Raw genomic sequence first — 18,518 nt, forward strand, 5'->3', positions numbered from 1 at the left:
AATGTGACATAGGTTGTATGTAAATCATGTACACACTTCTTGCTTTGTCACACTCTCTATAAGACTCCCACACTGATTATACCACCATTCTGCAATTTTCTATTACTCTTTAAATGTGCAGCAGTGTTTACCAAGTCAGGTTGCTTTTTACATGCTTTGCTCACTCTGTTTACATCACAAGCACATTATAATTGCTGTTGGGTTACCAGCTGACCCTTTAGTTTAAATTTCCAGCTCTAAGCCCCATTGTGGACACTATTTTATTCACCAGTGGAGACTTTCATTGCGTGCTGCTTATACCTTTGTATTTTGTATTTTATTTTTAGGTCACAGCTGCAGAGTTGAATCAGGTGCACCATGCTGTGAAGCATCACATCTCCTACCACTCCCTGGATTGTGACTTCAAGCTATCCAAAGTAATTTATCCTGACTCATCCATCGCAATGAAAGCATCCTGTGGCCGCACAAAGGCATCAAGTATCACTACGAATGTGCTTGCACCACTATCATTGCAGCAAGCATATGAAGTTTTAAAAGATGGATATTTCTCAGTTTGCAGCAATGCCTCAAACAAAGGAAACATTAAACTATATCCACTTTTGTTGTGGCACTTTACTTTTACTTCTGGTGTGACCTACACTCTGCTGGATTTCTTGAGTATGCAGCTGAGACTGCAACTGCAATTGCACAGCAGATCACAACAAAATTAAAAGAGTATGGGTTGAAATTGGAGCATGTCGCTGCATACAGTGGATACAACGCAAGTGTCAACTATTGATGACATATATTTGTATTTCAGCTTTTGAAGGGAGCAAATGAAGACATTCTGCCTGCAAACTGTCCTGCCCACACCCTACACAACTGTACTAAACAAGCAATTAATGGACTTCCTATGGATGTGGAATCCTTTATTCTAAAAGTCTACAGCCATTTCTCTTTTTCAGCTAAGCAAACAGCTAGGTCGAGATAATCTTTTTCTTTTGTGGACCTAGCGTGACAGCTTTTGTTTGGCAGGTCCCAACATGGTGGTTCACTTTGTCCCCAGCCATTGAACAACTGTTGAAGTGCTGGGCAGCACTGAAACCCTATTTCCTTTCCCTTGGGCAAGAAAATGGGCATGTGAGTCCATGTACTAGCAATCATATTAAAGGGGACAATTTTGCTTGGTGTACCGTACTACTTTTTAACCTAATACAAACTAATTTTGAATTGTACTTATGTGTCAAGAATTCCTGTCATGTGAGGGGAGGAAAACGGTAACCAGCGAAAACGGACTACATCTCCCAGGATGCTTAGCGGATGAGAGGTTATGTAAACAGGAGAGCTGTTACATAACTCAAGGAAAACACGCCCTTATGTAAACAGGAGAGCTGTTACAAAACTCAAGGAAAACACGCCCTTATGTAAACAGGAGAGCTGTTACATAACTCAAGGAAAACACGCCCTATAAAGGGAGGAACCGGGAGGTACAACGCTGTCGGATATTGTGTTTACACCGACGTACCTGCTTAGTGAAGAGCAGTGTTCCGGAGTGGTGCTCCAGTAAGGCAAGAACGGAGGTGGGTCGAGTCGTTACTCCCTGGGCCGTGTCTTGCCACATCGTCACCTGTGAAGGACCCGGAAGCTCTACCGGATAACCATTGAGCTTCGCTTTTTGACTCGGCTGAGTCAAAGCGCAGTGGCGCATTTGCTGGTTGGAGTCGTAACTCCCAGCCCGACCAGAGATACAGGGACTGCCAGCTGTAACGCACACCAGGAGGTGTTTGCCGCGTTACAGACTCGGAAGTCCACGGGATCGATCGAGCGGCTGCTCTCGGTTCAGTCTTCTTTGCTTGTGATTGGGGTATCGGTGACGCATCACCAGGAGGTGACTCCGCGTCCCGGTGCAGTCTGAGGAAGAGGTTGAGCGGCTGCTCCCTTCAGGTAGAGACCCCGGCTGGGTGTTTCCCTGACTCCTCGATTCTCCCCAACACTCTTCGTGCCCCTCACAGCCTACCGATTGGCATTGTCGGCCATTTCATTTCTGCCCTCTGTTGGCATACGCCGGGATCGGCGTGTATGCAGAGGACGGTTAGGACCATCTGTGCTGTGGGCTGGTAACGTACTTAGCCTGGAGGATTCCAGTGACTATAACCTTTGTTTATTCCTTGTATTATTTTTGCCTTCATTAAAATAACTAAACCTTCACAAGTGGTTGCGTTCTCATTTTCGTGTCTGTTAAACGATCCTGAGACGTTCAGGGCGTTACAAAATATCCGACCTTAATAACACTAACTGTCTCCCGGTCGATAACAGACATGGCAACACTTGATGATGTGCTGGCTGCTTTAGCGACCGTGCAAAATGAATTGGCTGCCTACAGGCAAGAAACAGCCGATGTAAAAGCCAGACTGGATGCTATCCAATTGGACCCGCTCACGCCCAGCACCTCCCTCACGAACCAGACCCCTGCGGTAGTAGTGGAAATGCCGGTAGCCGTCCCCTTGGCAACACCAGAGAGGTACAGTGGGGATCCTAACACAGTGCAGGTATTCCTCACACAAGTGGCGCTACATTTATCGTGCAAACCAAGGGCGTTCCCCACGAGTCAGGCTCGTGTGGCTTTCCTTATATCCTATTTGGCTGGAAACGCGGCACAATGGGCCGTACCTCTGGTGAGCAGGGACGACCCCATCTTATGTGATTGGGGTGCTTTTCGCGAGGAATTCCTGAAGGTCTTCGACAGAAGGGCTGACTCGTACACGGCGGACCGTGAAATGCTTGAGTTGAGACAGGGATCCAACGACCTGGTGCAGTATCTCAACGCGTTCCGAAGGCTGGTTGCGGAAACCAAGTGGCCTGTTGCTAAACAGACGGCGCTCTTCCATCACGGGCTGTGCGATGAGCTCAAGGACGCCGTGGCTCATATTGACCCACAATCCAAGACATGTGAGGGCCTTATCAACCTGGTATTACGGCTGGAACATAGGCTAAGTGAAAGAAAGGGGGATCATGGGAGAAAAGGAAAATCCCTTCCATCCTATGTGACAGTGGGAAGTCCTGAAACTGCCACCGCATCCAAGGGAGAACCCATGGACATGGGCGCAATACGAGCGAGCCTCACAGCCACGGAGAAAGAGTCACGCCGTAAACAAGGATTGTGCCTATATTGTGGCAAAAAAGGCCACTACGTACGTGAATGCCCTGCCAAACCGAAGACGTCACGTTATCGGGCCAACCGGTCGGTAACAGCCGTGGTGGACGTACCGGCGGAAAACTAGAGGACTCCCAGACCAAAGAAGGGGCATCTCGGAGTCACTCATCCATCCCTTCACTTTCCAACTCGGTCACTAAGGGACAACGACACCTGTTTCTCACAGTGCACGTGGGAGTGCATGACTAGTGGATACCCGTTGTGGCCATGGTGGATTCAGGGGCCACTGGCATGTTTATGGACCACAACGAGGCATGCAGGCTAGGGCTAGTGCTTCTTCCCAAAGCTGTACCCGAAGACGTCTATGCTGTAGACGGAAGGCGATTGGTGACGGGGCCCATCGGGCAGCACACGGGGGTCCTTCCGATGAGATGTGGGAGGAACCATTTGGAACAAATCGATTTTAACATCATCCGAGCGCCCCAATATGGCGTCATATTGGGATTGCCGTGGCTACAGAAACACAACCCCTCTGTGGATTGGCCAACACATCGCATCGAACTGACGTCACCGTATTGCATCCTGCATTGTGGAATAAGAAGGGAATCCCTTGACGCAGATGAGAGCGGGAGTCAGACGGTGGCTACAGCGGCAGAAAAAGATGTGGCTCTCCCCCAGGCTTATCACAGTTTTGAGGATGTATTTGATGAGGTGAAGGCGGAAGTGCTACCACCACATAGACAGTTTGACTGCCAGATCGACCTGGTGCCAGGGGCCAGCGTTCCCAGCGGCAGGCTGTATGCCCTGACGGAGCCTGAAAACGTGCATCTCCGGGGGTACCTGGATAAACTCCTCAAGCTAGGATTCATCCGCCCGTCCAAGTCTCCGGCCGCCTCGCCACTCTTCTTCATCCCGAAGGCTAATGGGGAGCTGAGAGCCTGTGTGGACTTTAGGGCATTGAATGCGATAACTGTAAAGAATCGGTACCCCTTGCCTCTCATCAGTGTACTTCTGGAACAGGTCAAGAAAGCTCGTATCTACACCAAGTTGGATTTGAAAGGGGCATACCATCTGGTGCGCATGAGGGACGGAGACGAGTGGAAGACCGCCTTTAAGACCAGGTTCGGCCTTTTTGAGTACCTCGTCATGCCGTTCGGTCTGTGCAACGCCCCGGCAGCCTTTCAGTACTTTTTGAATGAGGTATTCAGAAAGGAGTTGGATATCTACTTGGTCGTATATATCGACGACATCCTCATCTATTCGTCCAGTGTGGAGGAGCACGTACACCACGTCAAAGCTGTGCTCCGAAAGCTGAGGGAAAACATGCTGTTTTGTAAACTCAGCAAGTGTGACTTCCACGTCACATCTGTGGAATTCCTCGGAGTGATGCTGAGTCCAGAGGGACAGGAGATGGCAGAACGAAAGATCAAGGCGGTGAAAGAATGGCCGGTGCCCCAAAGCGTGAAGGACGTCCAAAGTTTCATTGGCTTCGCCAACTTTTACAGGCGGTTTATAGATGGATTTTCAGGATTGGTGGCCCCAATCACACAGCTACTGAGGAAGTCCAAGGAGTTTGTCTGGTCCCCTGAAGCGAACACAGCCTTTGAGGCCCTGAAAAGCGTCTTTGGTAAGGCGCCGGTGTTGGCTCACCCCGATCCGGATCTCCCCTACGTGGTGGAAGCGGACGCATCGGATGTGGCGCTGGGGGCTATCTTGTCCCAACGCAACCACGACACAGGGGTGCTTCATCCCGTTGCGTACATGTCCCGCAAACTCAACGACGCCGAACGCAACTACCATATTGCGGAGAAGGAGCTTCTCGCAATCAAGGACGCCTTCACCGAATGGAGGCATTGGTTGATGGGGGCAAGACATGTGGTATCGGTGTACACGGACCATCGGAACCTACAGTTCATGACGGCCACAAGACACCTTTCTCCCAGACAGCTGCGGTGGATGATCTTCTTTGCGGGGTTCAACTTCCGCATCACATATCGGCCGGGGACGGAAAACCGGAAGGCGGACGCCCTGTCCCGTCAATCTGCAGTTAAGGAACCATTGCCTGCGACCGAGCATTCCATCATTTCCCCGAGGATGGTATTGGGGGTTATCCAACCGGATACTTTCCTGAGGGGAATAAAGAGAGGGATCAGGTCATTCGCATGGCGGAGGTGGCTCCTCAGTCACAGAGAATGGCAGCTGAAGGACGGGATACCCCTGAAGGGCAGGTGCCTATTGATACCCACGCCTAGGCTAAGGAAACAAGCATTCATCTGGTGCCATGACTCTCCATGCGCAGGTCATTTGGGCTTTGAAAAAACGGTGGCTAGCATGGGACGGCATTTCTGGTGGCCAACCATGAGAGTGGATGTCAGGAGGTGGGGACAGGAGTGTCCTACGTGTGCTACCATGAAGGCCGACCATGGCCGAACCCAAGGGCTCTTACATCCACTTCCGACCCCGGATAGACCATGGGATAGCATATCACTGGACTTCGTGGTGGGCCTACCGGTAGACCAGGGGATGACGGCAATACTGGTGGTGGTGGATTACTTGACGAAAATGGGGCACTTCATCCCCTGCAAGAGAGTCCCTACGGCCGGGGAATTGGCGTCACTACTCCTAAAGAATGTGGTACGACTGCATGGATTACCTGGGGTGATCGTGTCGGACCGGGGGTCGCAGTTTACTGCGCAATTCTGGAAGACTTGGTGCACTGCGCTGCATGTTAAGACCGCCCTGTCCACCAGCTACCACCCTCAAACGGACGGCCAAACCGAGCGCCTGAACCAAACGCTCAAACAGTATCTGCGATGTTTTGTGGACCAGGGCAGGGAAGAATGGGTCGACTTGCTATGGGTTGCAGAGATAGCCTATAACAACGCCACTCACAGCTCCACACAGTCATCTCCGTTCTATAGCAACTATGGCCAACATCCCAGGTTCTTGCCATTTCTACATCCGTTCAGAGAGGACAGGATTCCCGCCACAGCGGACAGGGTGGCACACATAAAAGACACGTTGATGCGCTCAAGGGCTGTCCTAATAGAGGCCAAGAGAAGATACAAGGCTGCGGCAGACAGGAAGAGAAGGCCCGGGCCACTGTACCGCACTGGAGACTACGTCTGGATATCCACAAGAAACATGAGGTTTCGAAAGAACAGTGTGTTCCATCCCAAGTACATGGGCCCCTATCGAATTACCAAGTGTATGGGTCCCGTGAACGTGAAGGTGTGCTTGCCCCAGTCATTGAGGATACACCCTGTCTTTCATGTATCATTGCTCAAACCAGCACCCTCCAAGCCGTCTGGGACACCTAGGCCGGTATGCGTGGAGTCGGAGGTGGAGTATGAAGTGTCGGGCATACGGGCGTCCAAATGGCGCAGGGGGAAGCTGTGGTACCTGGTTGCGTGGAAAGGCTATGGCCCGGAGGAGCAGTCATGGGAACCGGCTGAAGGGGTTCATGCTCCGCGCTTGGTCTCCTTGTTCCATCGGTGTTTTCCTGCCAGCGCTGGACCCGTGGGGAGCCGCTGAGAGGGAGGATGTACTGTCAAGAATTCCTGTCATGTGAGGGGAGGAAAACGGTAACCAGCGAAAACGGACTACATCTCCCAGGATGCTTAGCGGTTGAGAGGTTATGTAAACAGGAGAGCTGTTACATAACTCAAGGAAAACACGCCCTTATGTAAACAGGAGAGCTGTTACATAACTCAAGGAAAACACGCCCTTATGTAAACAGGAGAGCTGTTACATAACTCAAGGAAAACACGCCCTTATGTAAACAGGAGAGCTGTTACATAACTCAAGGAAAACACGCCCTTATGTAAACAGGAGAGCTGTTACATAACTCAAGGAAAACACGCCCTATAAAGGGAGGAACCGGGAGGTACAACGCTGTCGGATATTGTGTTTACACCGACGTACCTGCTTAGTGAAGAGCAGTGTTCCGGAGTGGTGCTCCAGTAAGGCAAGTCGTTACTCCCTGGGCCGTGTCTTGCCACATCGTCACCTGTGAAGGACCCGGAAGCTCTACCGGATAACCATTGAGCTTCGCTTTTTGACTCGGCTGAGTCAAAGCGCAGTGGCGCTTTTGCTGGTTGGAGTCGTAACTCCCAGCCCGACCAGAGATACAGGGACTGCCAGCTGTAACGCACACCAGGAGGTGTTTGCCGCGTTACAGACTCGGAAGTCCACGGGATCGATCGAGCGGCTGCTCTCGGTTCAGTCTTCTTTGCTTGTGATTGGGGTATCGGTGACGCATCACCAGGAGGTGACTCCGCGTCCCGGTGCAGTCTGAGGAAGAGGTTGAGCGGCTGCTCCCTTCAGGTAGAGACCCCGGCTGGGTGTTTCCCTGACTCCTCGATTCTCCCCAACACTCTTCGTGCCCCTCACAGCCTACCGATTGGCATTGTCGGCCATTTCATTTCTGCCCTCTGTTGGCATACGCCGGGATCGGCGTATATGCAGAGGACGGTTAGGACCATCCGTGCTGTGGGCTGGTAACGTACTTAGCCTGGAGGATTCCAGTGACTATAACCTTTGTTTATTCCTTGTATTATTTTTGCCTTCATTAAAATAACTAAACCTTCACAAGTGGTTGCGTTCTCATTTTCGTGTCTGTTAAACGATCCTGAGACGTTCAGGGCGTTACATTATGTTTGTTTTCTATGTACTTACTTATATACTTTTGTGCAATCTCCTTTGTAGTGTCTGTAAAATTTCCCCTTTGTCTCCAATTTTTGTACTGAATTTTGACCTTCTGTCCTGAATTTTAGTTCTGAATTTTGACTCTTTGACCTGAATTTTTACACTCACCGTCCTGAATTTACACCCATGCCAGTTGGTCACCCTAACCGCGAACCATATTTCTTTTGTTTTACTTGTTGTTTCTTTTGGTCATCTTCTACTATTTTGTTATTGAATTATGCACTTGGAGCTAACAACTTGCAACAGGTTTTGATCCTATATTTGACAACTTACTCCTTCCTCAATAGTATCTATTTTCGAACTTCGTAAACAACCCTAGTTGCAGTAACTTTCCTGGGGCTAGTATGCACCATCATGTATAGAGGTAATTCACTGGGTCACGTAGATCTTAGTAATGGTGGATAAACTGCTGAATCAGCATGTCAAAAAAGTTGAGGACATTTTAAAAAGACTGATCAGGACACAATAAAAGTGTAGTAATAAAATCTTGTGTTACGGTGGAAGCCCTTTTGTCACATGTGCACATACTTTTCGTCCACTGTAGCATCCACCAATCATCTACACCACATAAAACCTTACATCCCCCAATTCTAATGTCACTCAAGCAAAGGTCTTTGTCACTCACTACAGTCATCACAATTCATCAGTATATATGTGTTAGAGCTGGCACAATTGGCTTGGGTCTCCCCTACATTTTTTTCCTTTGCCTCCTATGTTTTTGCTATGTGTTGGACTCCGTTTTGCTGGTCTAGATGCTTTGGGCTCTTTGCCACTGCTATTCAGTGCCAACGTGCAAGTGCTCCATTTGTAAATTGTTGTTATGGATTGGTGATCCCATGGTTGGCATATTTGATTTACTAGTCAGACGCTAGTACAGTGCACTGTGTGCACCCAGGGCCTGTAAATCAAATGCTGCTAGTGTGCTGCAGCACTGATTGTGCCACCCACAGAAGCAGCCTGTAAAATGTAACTCTGGCCTGCCATTGCAGAGCCAGTGTGCAGTCTAGTACTGCCTTGTCAACTTGGCAAGTGCACCCACTTGCCAGGCCCGAAGTTTCCACTTTCAGACGAGTCAGTCACCCCTAAGATAGGCACATTGTACCCCTATGGGCAGGGTGCAGTGTATGTGGAAAGGTAGGATATGCCCTTGTGTGTGTGGCATGTCCGGCTAGTGAATTACTTCCAATTTAGTTTTCCACTATTGCAAGACTACCTGTTCACATAGGACAGAATGGGGGGTTTGTTTATAATATCATATAAACATAACTACCCCTGGGAACAAGGTAGGAAAATAAAGTTGAGTAGGGCTGTACTCAATGTTAAAATGCATCTTTTAGTAAGGGGGATGTTTACATTCTTGTTTGAAAGTACCACTTTTAGAAAGTAGGTATTTTATTTCTTAACAATCCAGTGTGCCTCTGCCAGGTTTGTATATTGCATGTCTGGCTTTTGGATGACAGGGGCTGGAGAGGGGCAGAGGCTCCAGAGAGCCTAATGAGTCGGGCTGGGCTGAACAGATCTGGGCTGCATTTAAAGTAGGGAGAGGAGATTTCCTTTCACCTGAATGGGCCTGGTCTACCTTCAACAATGCTGTCCCCACCTTCTGCCAGGAAGCTGCACCAGTGAGTACAGAACTGGTTTTGGCTGGGTACAGACACTCTCTGCCTTCAGAGAGTGTCTGTAAACAAAGAACAAAGGATTTTGGTGTATAAAAACTTTTAGATCACTTCTGTGAATCAAGAGGAACCTTTGCCAAGGTGAAGAGCCGGAGAAGCTGAGGAGGAATACTGCCCCTGTGCTGTTTGCTGTCTGGGGTTGGCCTGCAGTGGCTAATTGCTGCCAAGGAAAGGAGAAAAGGACTTTGCTGTTTGCCTTGTCACCTGCTTGAGGAAAAGATCTCCAAGTGCTTGAAATTGAGCTTGCCTCCTGTTCTGAAGTCTGAGGGACACAAAGTCTTAATTTCTACTGTCTCTCTGCATCTGGAACTGCTGTTTCAGCTGCCACAGAAGGAAATTGCAACACCGACGCCAGCGAGCGATGCCGGAACCTGCACCAAAGCAGTGGGCACCGCTCGTGAAGAGCACGACGCGCCGCCCTGACTTGCACCGCAGGCCCGACGCCTGCTTACACCGTGCTGCATCGACCCCGAAGCCCTCACCATGGACGCTGCCTGCACCGGAGCCGAGGACACCACTTGTGACATCCAGGACGCATCGTCCCGACTCGCGCCGCAGTCCCGACTTCACCGATGCCAGTGCTTCATCAACACAGAGCCCATACTCGACGAGGGTGACTCCTGAATCCATCGACACAGCACGGTCATAGGGAACCGACGACTTGCCACCACCGTGACGTCACCTCCCCGGCACAGTAAGGATCCGATGTCTCACCACCCCTGCACCACAGTAAGGAAACGAGGCTTCACTTCCTCTGTGGTCGTAAGGAACCGATGCCGCTCTATGCCGACTAAGCATCTCCTCCTCGACACCGTGCGCCACCTTTGCTTTCATCGTTTCCAAGGTACTCTCTGCTTGACTTCGCACCCAACGCCGCGCACCTCACGGTCAGCACCATACTTTAAGATTTGTATCTGTCATGACGTTGTAATAGCTCCAGGTGGCGTTATTTGTTAGTAAAAACTTTAATTGAGTTAATAACCTATTTTTGAGGATATCCTGATAACTGTATTGTAGATTTTTGTCGTTTGGTCTTGTTTTTGTTTAGATAAAGATTACTTATTTTTTTCTAAACTGGTGTGGTGTCCATTTGTAGTGTTTTCACTGTATTACTGTATGTGTTCACAAATGCTTTACACACTGCCTCTGAGATAAGCCTGTCTGCTTGTGCCAAGCTGCCAAGGGGGTGGGCAGGGGTTATTTTAGAAGTGTACCCCTTACCCAGACTAGAAGCAAGGGCCCCTATTTGGACAAATGTACTTACCTTTTAGATAGACCAGCAAAACAGAGTCCAACACACAGAAAAGCACATGAGGCAAAGCAAAAAATGCAGGGGAGACCCACACGAATGGTGTCAGGTCCAACACGTGTCCCCTCCAGCTGAAATGTGGGGAGAACTACCCTCTCTCTTGGGAGTTCTCTTCACTAAGGCGGAAAAATCTGGACAGACAATCAGCATTTCCGTGTTCTGTACCAGGGCGGTGTTCCACTGTGAAGTCCATCCCTTGTAGGGAAATGGACCACCTCAACAACTTTGGATTCTCATCCCTCATTTGCATCAACATTCTGAGGGGCCTGTGGTCTGTCTGAACCCAGAAGTGAGCCCTAATGAAGTAGGGCCTCTGCTTCTTCAGTGCCTAGACTACCGCAAATGCCTCACGCTCAATCGCACTCCACCTCTGTTCTCGTGGAAGTAACGACTAATGAAGGCTATAGGTTGGTGTATGCCCTCCTCATTCAGCTGTGAGAGCACAGCCCCCATACCAAGCTCTGAAGCATCTGCCTGCACAATGAATTCCCTTGGGAAGTTGGGCACCTAAAGCAAAGGCACTGTGCATATGACATATTTCAGGGCATCAATAGCCTTCTGGCAGTCGCCAGTCCAATTCACCTTCTTGGGCTGCTTCCTGGAAGTCAGCTCTGTCAAGGGGGCAACAATTGTGCCATACCCCTTAACAAATCTCCTGTAATACCATGTGAGTCCTAAATAGGCTCTCACCTCTGTCTGGGTCTTGGGGGGTTCCCAAGCCAGAATGGTATCAATCTTGGGCTGTAGGGGTGCCACCTGGCTGCTCCCTACCTGGTTACCAAAATACACCACAGAACCCTGCCCGATCTGGCACTTACTCATCTTGATCATGCGGCCTGCCCTCTGCAGAGCCTTTAACACTTCCCAGAGGTGGTGCAGCTGTTCCTCCCAAGTGGCACTGAACACTGCATGTCATCCAGATAGGCGGCACTAAAATACTCCAGTCCAGCCAACACCTGATTGACCAACCTCTTAAAGGTGGCAGGGGCATTCTTAAACCCAAAGGGCATCACCCGGAATTGGTAGTGCCCCTCTGACGTTGACCCCTGCTTTGCCCCATCAGTTAAGGCAATCTGCCAGTACCCAGATGTTAAGTCAAATGTACTGAGGTACCGGGCAGCTCCCAACCGATCTATGAGCTCATCAGCTGGGATGGGGTGTGCATCAGTCCTGGTGACTGGATTGAGCCATCGGTAGTCCACACAAAACCAGAGTTCTGACGTGGCACTGGGTGCGGCAGCCTTTGAGACCAAGACCACTGGGCTGGCCCAAGGGCTGTTTGAGTGCTCAATCCCCCTAGCGCTAACATCTTGGAGACCACCTCCTTGATGCAAGCCTGGACCCTGTCAGCCACTCTGTAAATGTTGTGCTTTACAGGAGGGCTGTCCCCAGTGTCAATTTCATGGACACACCGCTGAGTGACACCAGGAGTCAGGGAGAACAGAGCAGCAAACTGTCCCAACAGTTGGCGACTGTCACTCTGCTGTTCAAGAGTCAGGACGGGAGAGAGGTTCACACCGTCCACTGACCCATCGTGCTCCTTTGTAGACAGGAGGTCAGGAAGAGGCCCAGTCTCCTCTTCCATCTCATCATCTGTTGCTAGGATCATGCTCACTTTGGACCACTCCAATTGGGGCTTTAGGCAGTTCACATGCAGGACCCGCAAAGGGTTCCTTGGAGACTGCAAGTCCACCAAGTAGGTGACATTACTATTGCGCTCTACCACCTCAAATGGTCCGGTCCACTTGTCCTGGAGCACACAAGGATCCATTGGGGCCATGACCTATGCTTTCTGTCCAGGCTGAAACTCGATCAGAATGGCATTCTGATCATGCCAATGTTTAATCTCCTCCTGGCTGGCTTCCAGATTTGCCTGAGCTAGTTGTCTGATGCGCTTAGTCTGGTTTCTGAAGGCCACCATGTAGCTATAAACATCCTTGGGAGGTTTACTGGGAGCTTTCTCCAAGCCTTCTTTTACCAGACTTAGAGGTCCTCTGACAGGATGCCCAAAGGGACTGAACCCTAATGACATCTGCGGAACCTCTCTGTAAGCAAATAAAAGGCATGGCAAGAGGACGTCACACTTACGCCTCATGGGTTCACCAAAAGGCATGGCAAGAGGACATCACACGTGGTCCACGTGGCTGCCTTAGGATCCAGAGGCCCCACAATATCGATACCTACCCTCTCAAATGGGGTGCTGACTACAGGAAAAGGTTGGAGAGGAGCCTTACATGTCATCCCACTCTTACCACTTACCTGGTTACCTGGCAAGACCTACAGTGAGTATCAGAACTCTTATGCGTTTGGGGCCAGTAAAAGTGGGTGATAAGCCTTTCAAAGGTCTTGCCCTGCCCCAAATGTCCTGTCAAAGGCAGATCATGCGCCAGACCCAGTAGGAAGACTCTGAAGCACTGGGGTATCACCAGCACATGGCTGACCCAGGCTCAGCAACCTTAGGCTCGCTATACAGGAGACCATTCTCCCAGTAAATCCAATGTGATCCAGACTGATCACCTGCTACCTGGTTTGCAGCCTGTTGCTGCAAACCAACAAGAGAAGGGCACTTCTGCTTCTCCTGGCAGATTTCCTCCCTGGTGGTTCTCCTTCCTGCTGCCAATGGGTCAGCTCAGGCAGATCCCCCAGTTCAGCCACTTGTTCCTCTGTAGGCTCCAGGGTATCCCTCTCAAGGTTTGCCTCCTCCTGGACCAGGGCCGGTTTCCCATGCCCCCTGCCTCTTCTCTTTCTGGCAGGCACCTGGGCCACTATTTCAGGCTGCAGGTCCTCTTGAATGCCCTCACTGGCTGTCATTGCCCGAGTGGTCACACATGCCCACTCAGGGAGACCCATTATCTCTAAATGAAACCTCCGCTCCACCTTCGCCCAAGGGGAGCTCTCCAAATCATTGCCTAGCAGATAGTCAACCATCACGGCTGACCTCACAGCTACTTTCAATGAACCAGAGACCCCCCTATTCAGAGGAAACCTGTACCACTTTGCAGAGGCACTCTTAATTGTCAGCGGTAACTACTGAATGTGTTGGGGACCACCTGCTCCTCAGACACCAGCCAACCAGTGACAGCAGTCATGCTGGCTCCGGTGTCTCTGAGCCTCCACACTATGGCCATTGATGGTCACCCACTGCCTGTACTTCTTAGTGTTATCAAGCAGATGAGCTATTGGGACCATCTCACTGTCTCCTAAAGAGACTAGGGGAATTTCTGCGGGACCCCACCCCTCTGGGGCACCCAACTCCTCCCTCAAGGCTACACTAGCCATTTCCCAGGGCGGTGCACCAGTGGGTACAGTGGTAACCTTTTTGGGACACCTAGGATCCCCTTGGAAGTGGCCCACCTGACTGCAACCAAAACATGCCTTGGAACCCCTATGAACAGGCTTACCTATCGGGATCCATAGCTTCTTCTCAGTGGGAGGCTGGGAACCCTTACCTTGGTTCCCTTGGGGATTACTTTAGGGCCCTTTTTGGAGCTCATTCTCTTTACCCTTGTCCCCCCCACTCTTCTGCTGGGGACCCTGCCCACCTTTGGTGGAGTCTCCCACACAACCCTTTTGGACTCTGGTGCTGACCCAGCGCTCTGCCTCCACAGCAAGCTTCCTGGGGCCAGTCAGCTTACTGCCAATCAGGTGCTGGTGTAGCTTTGTAAAACAATTATCTGACAAGTGCTCCCATGCAACCAAATCATAGAGCCCCTGCAAATCATTCTCCTTGCTACCCTTTACCCAACCATCAAGTGCTCTTCAAAAATAGGACACATACTTCATCCAAGTACTTGACTCCAGCTACTTGTTGTTTCTAAATTTCTGGTTATACAACTCTGAGGTCAAGCCATATCTGGCCATCAAGACTTCCTTCATTGGGGCATAGGACCTCTGATCCTCAGTGGGCAAATTTAGCAATGTTTCCCTTGCTTCACTGACAAAGTTGCCCCACAACCCCGCTCCCCAGTCTTTCTCAGGGACCCGGTGGGACCTTTTTGCTTCCTTATAAGCCTTGAACCACTGACCAATGTCCTCATGCTTCATGAAATCCTTAACATCTTTGGGAATGTATATCTTTCCTTCTCCAGGCACTGATGGTGCCTGCCACCAGAGGGATTGATCTCTAAACGTTTTGCTGTCACATCCAACTCCCTCAACCCTCTCCCCTTTCAAGATACACTGCTACCCACCCTGGAAGGTAACTTCCCCCAGTCAGGCCCAATAGCCCTTCCTGCTGCCCATCTAAATTCTCTCCCTCCACCATAGGCTCTTCGGTATGCTCACTGGCATTCCTTGATTTCAACCAGGCCCTCAGCGCCTTTTGGTATTTCTCCTTTCTGGTGAGCCCTCTCACAGCGATTTTAAATTCTTTGCAGACAGCTTTAAGTTGTGGCACAGTATAGGTATCAACCCTTTCCTCTTCAAATTCAATATCCACAGATGCAAGTGATGCTGGTTAGGGGTGGGCGGAATTTGCGGAATTAACCTTCGCAAATTATCGCGAGAATGTTTAAAATTATCGCAAACAAGCAGAAATATCGCGAAGATGCGGAAGTTTTTTTCCGGCATGTTCGCAAGATTTTCTGCATGGTTGCGGGTCGCCAACTTACCCATGTGGTTGCTTGCGGGCGCGGCCATCTTGTTTTGAGTTGTTCTCGCGGTGCATGATCGCGAGAAGAAAGACGTGATCGCGCGACGCATGACGTCACTGCGGGCGCGAACTGTCGCGAGACAGCGCAAATGGCTAAAAACAATACAACATCTCATGGAGAACGCGACCGGATCAAGAAAACTTGTCGGCGAACGCAGGGATTCAGGTAAGGCGATCGCGCGCGCGCGAGAATGTATTATTTTACAGCGCGAGCAAGAAACAAATTATCGCCAAGCTGCGGAAACCGGAATTTTTGACATTTTCGCGCTCTCCGCGGAACGCAAAAATGTCAAATTATCGCAATTTCCGCGAACGGAACGAAATTTTTGCCCAGGCCTAATGCTGGTTTGCTCATGGTGAAAATTGGCACTTCTCAAGATTCAAGAAAATAATCCAAGGGAAAAACTCTACCAAATGTATGTGGTTGCGTACCGGTCTGCACTATACTAGTAGTGTACACCAATCACTGTATGTAAGACACAAATGCAAGTCCAGATCCTCACCGCTGACCACCAATGTTAGAATTGGAGGTTTCTAGTTGGCAGAGGTAGGTACCTTTGTCAAAATTGGGGCCCTTGCTTCTATTCAGGTCAAGGGGGATACACTTCTAAAATAATCCCTGCTCACCCCCTTGGTAGCTTGGCATGAGCAGACAGGCTCATCACAGAGGCAGTGTATAAAGCATTTGTGAACACATACAGTAATACAGTGAAAACACTACAATTGGACACCATACCAGTTTAGAAAAATAAGCAATCTTTACCTGAACCGAAACAAGATCAAATGACACAAATCCACATTACAGTTATCAAGATATCCTCAAATATACGTTATTCACTCAATTAAAGTTTGTAGCAACAAATAACTCCCCCTGGAGTTATTACGATGTTGTGACAGATAAAAAATCCAAAAGTGCGGCACCGACCGCATGGTGCACAGCATCGGGGGAGGTGATGCTTCGTTGACGCCGAGCGGTGTTGGTTCCTTACGATCCCAGGGGAGGTGAAGCCTCGGTTCCTTACTGCGGTGCCGGGGAGTTGAGATGTCAGTTCCATACTGTGTCAGGGAGGTGACGTCATGGTGGCAGCGAGGTGTTGGTTCCTTTAAGACGGTGCGGTGTCGATGGATTCAGGAGTCGCCCACGACGAGTATCGGCTCTATGTTGATGAAGCACCTGTGTCAGTGAAGTCGGGGCTGCGGTGCGAGTCAGGACGATGACTCATGGACGTCATGAGCGGTGTACTCGGCTCCGGTGCAGGCAACGGCTTCGGAGTCGATGTGGCATGCTGCCAGCAGTGTGAGAAAGTGCCATCTTTCTTGCATGGTATGCCCCCACTTTTTGCTGAATTGCTGAATGTACTTTGACTGAGTGTGCCCTGGACTCCTACCAATCAGGTGCCCAGGGCCTATATTCCTGAGCCCTGTAAGTGCAGTGCTGCCATTTTTTAAGAGTACATGGTGCTGAGAGCTCGTCAAACACAAGCTCCACAGCACCAAAATGGCAACACTAAAGACTGGGAAGTTTGGTATCAAACTTCTCAGCACATTAAACCCCCACTGATGCCAGTGTGGGATTTAATGTACCCAGCACCCCAGAGGGCATCTTAGAGGTGCCCCCTGAAACCTAACCTACGAATCCACGTCTGGTCTGAGGCTGCCTAGGCTGCCACCAAGCAGACATGTTGCTGGACCCCTAGGTGGGAGAGCCCCTGCTCTCCTGGTCCTGCAACAATGCACATCCTGGGCGAGGTGCTAAATCTCCTCCCCCAGGATGGGCAGGGGGAAGCTTCAAAGGCATGCCGCCTCTGTGAGCTTCCCCAGGCCCCTGCAACCCCCCACTCTGGCGGGAAGCTTTGGCCGGAAACCCCAAATAAGAACAGGGGATGTGCCAGCCTGCCAACCCCACCCCTCAGGTGGGGGAGGCGAGATGAAGCACATCTCCGGGCTCTCGCCATCTTGAAGATGGGGAGCCCTACCCTATCAGGACTAGGCTACTGCTCCCCTCCCACAGGAGAGAGGCAGGATAGGGGGTGTACCCACCCCAGGACGGGGACCCATTGGTCCCTGCCCTTCACCTACCTGTAACGCCCCTAAATCTAGTATTTAGGGCCACCCTGAACCTTCCTTCCCCAGATTCCAGATTCCGTAATTACAAGAAGAAAAGAAGACCTGCCCTGCAGCTGCGAAGGAGAGGGAGACACTAACTGCTTTGGCCCCAGCCCTACCGGCCTCTCGACCTCGAACCTGCTCCTGCTCCAAACCCTAGCGTAATCTTGGTTAGGAAAACTAATTCTACATAGACTTCAATGAGACCTATGTGAGTTCCTCCTGGGTCCAGCCGGACAGAGGAGCATTTAATCTTGAATATCAAAAAATTATAATAGTGAAGACTGATGAAACAAGGGCACAATCCTGTACCGAGTTTTCAACAGAGAGGAAAGAGGAAGATCAAGAAATTAGAGAAAAAAATATACAAAGTAATAACAGGCAAAAAGGCTTTGGAGCGATCATGGGGGCTTACAAAACAATAATCAACTTAAAGTAAGCTCTACCAAATAGTCTCCACAATACATTTACATATTCGGTACAGTGTGGAACTATTATAACAAGTCGACGTGACGTTTCGATCCCTAGCTCCTAGTATAATGGGATCATCATCAGGACTATAGGATATTTCAAAAAATGCCTGGTTTGATTTGTAAAGCCTGTGGACGTTAATTGAAGGAAGGAAGGGGAGAATAAAATACATAAAATCAGCATAAGGTATGATAGTACTCAAAAACAAGACAACAGTCAAACGGCAATTGTGTGCTCAGGAGTAGTGCCGCATGCGACAGAAGGTGATGGAAGTAATAAGTGGCAGTGATGGAGTATCAGCGCGAAGATTTCATGATGGATGATATCATGCTGGGGGTTGTTCCGCAAGAATCGGTTGCTTGAAGGAGTGCCTGGTGTTGGGCAAGAATTGTGAGTTCATTACTTAATAAAACCTTAGGAACAATGAAGGAAGGTTCATGCGTTGGTGCGGCAATTGGTGTGCGA

The 18,518-nt window shown here is 50.0% G+C and overlaps 1 protein-coding gene and 1 pseudogene across 1 annotated transcript in view; both read left to right on the plus strand.

Annotated features, from left to right (window-relative positions):
• Positions 1-778, plus strand: part of LOC146810846 (uncharacterized) — a 41,741-nt pseudogene extending 40,963 nt beyond the window's left edge.
• Positions 1-18,518, plus strand: part of KCNIP1 (potassium voltage-gated channel interacting protein 1) — a 1,480,000-nt gene that overhangs the window by 480,761 nt on the left and 980,721 nt on the right. The window lies entirely within an intron of this gene.

Source organism: Triturus cristatus, chromosome 7 (genome assembly GCF_964204655.1).
Source record: "Triturus cristatus chromosome 7, aTriCri1.1, whole genome shotgun sequence".
Classification (NCBI taxonomy): Eukaryota; Metazoa; Chordata; class Amphibia; order Caudata; family Salamandridae; genus Triturus; species Triturus cristatus.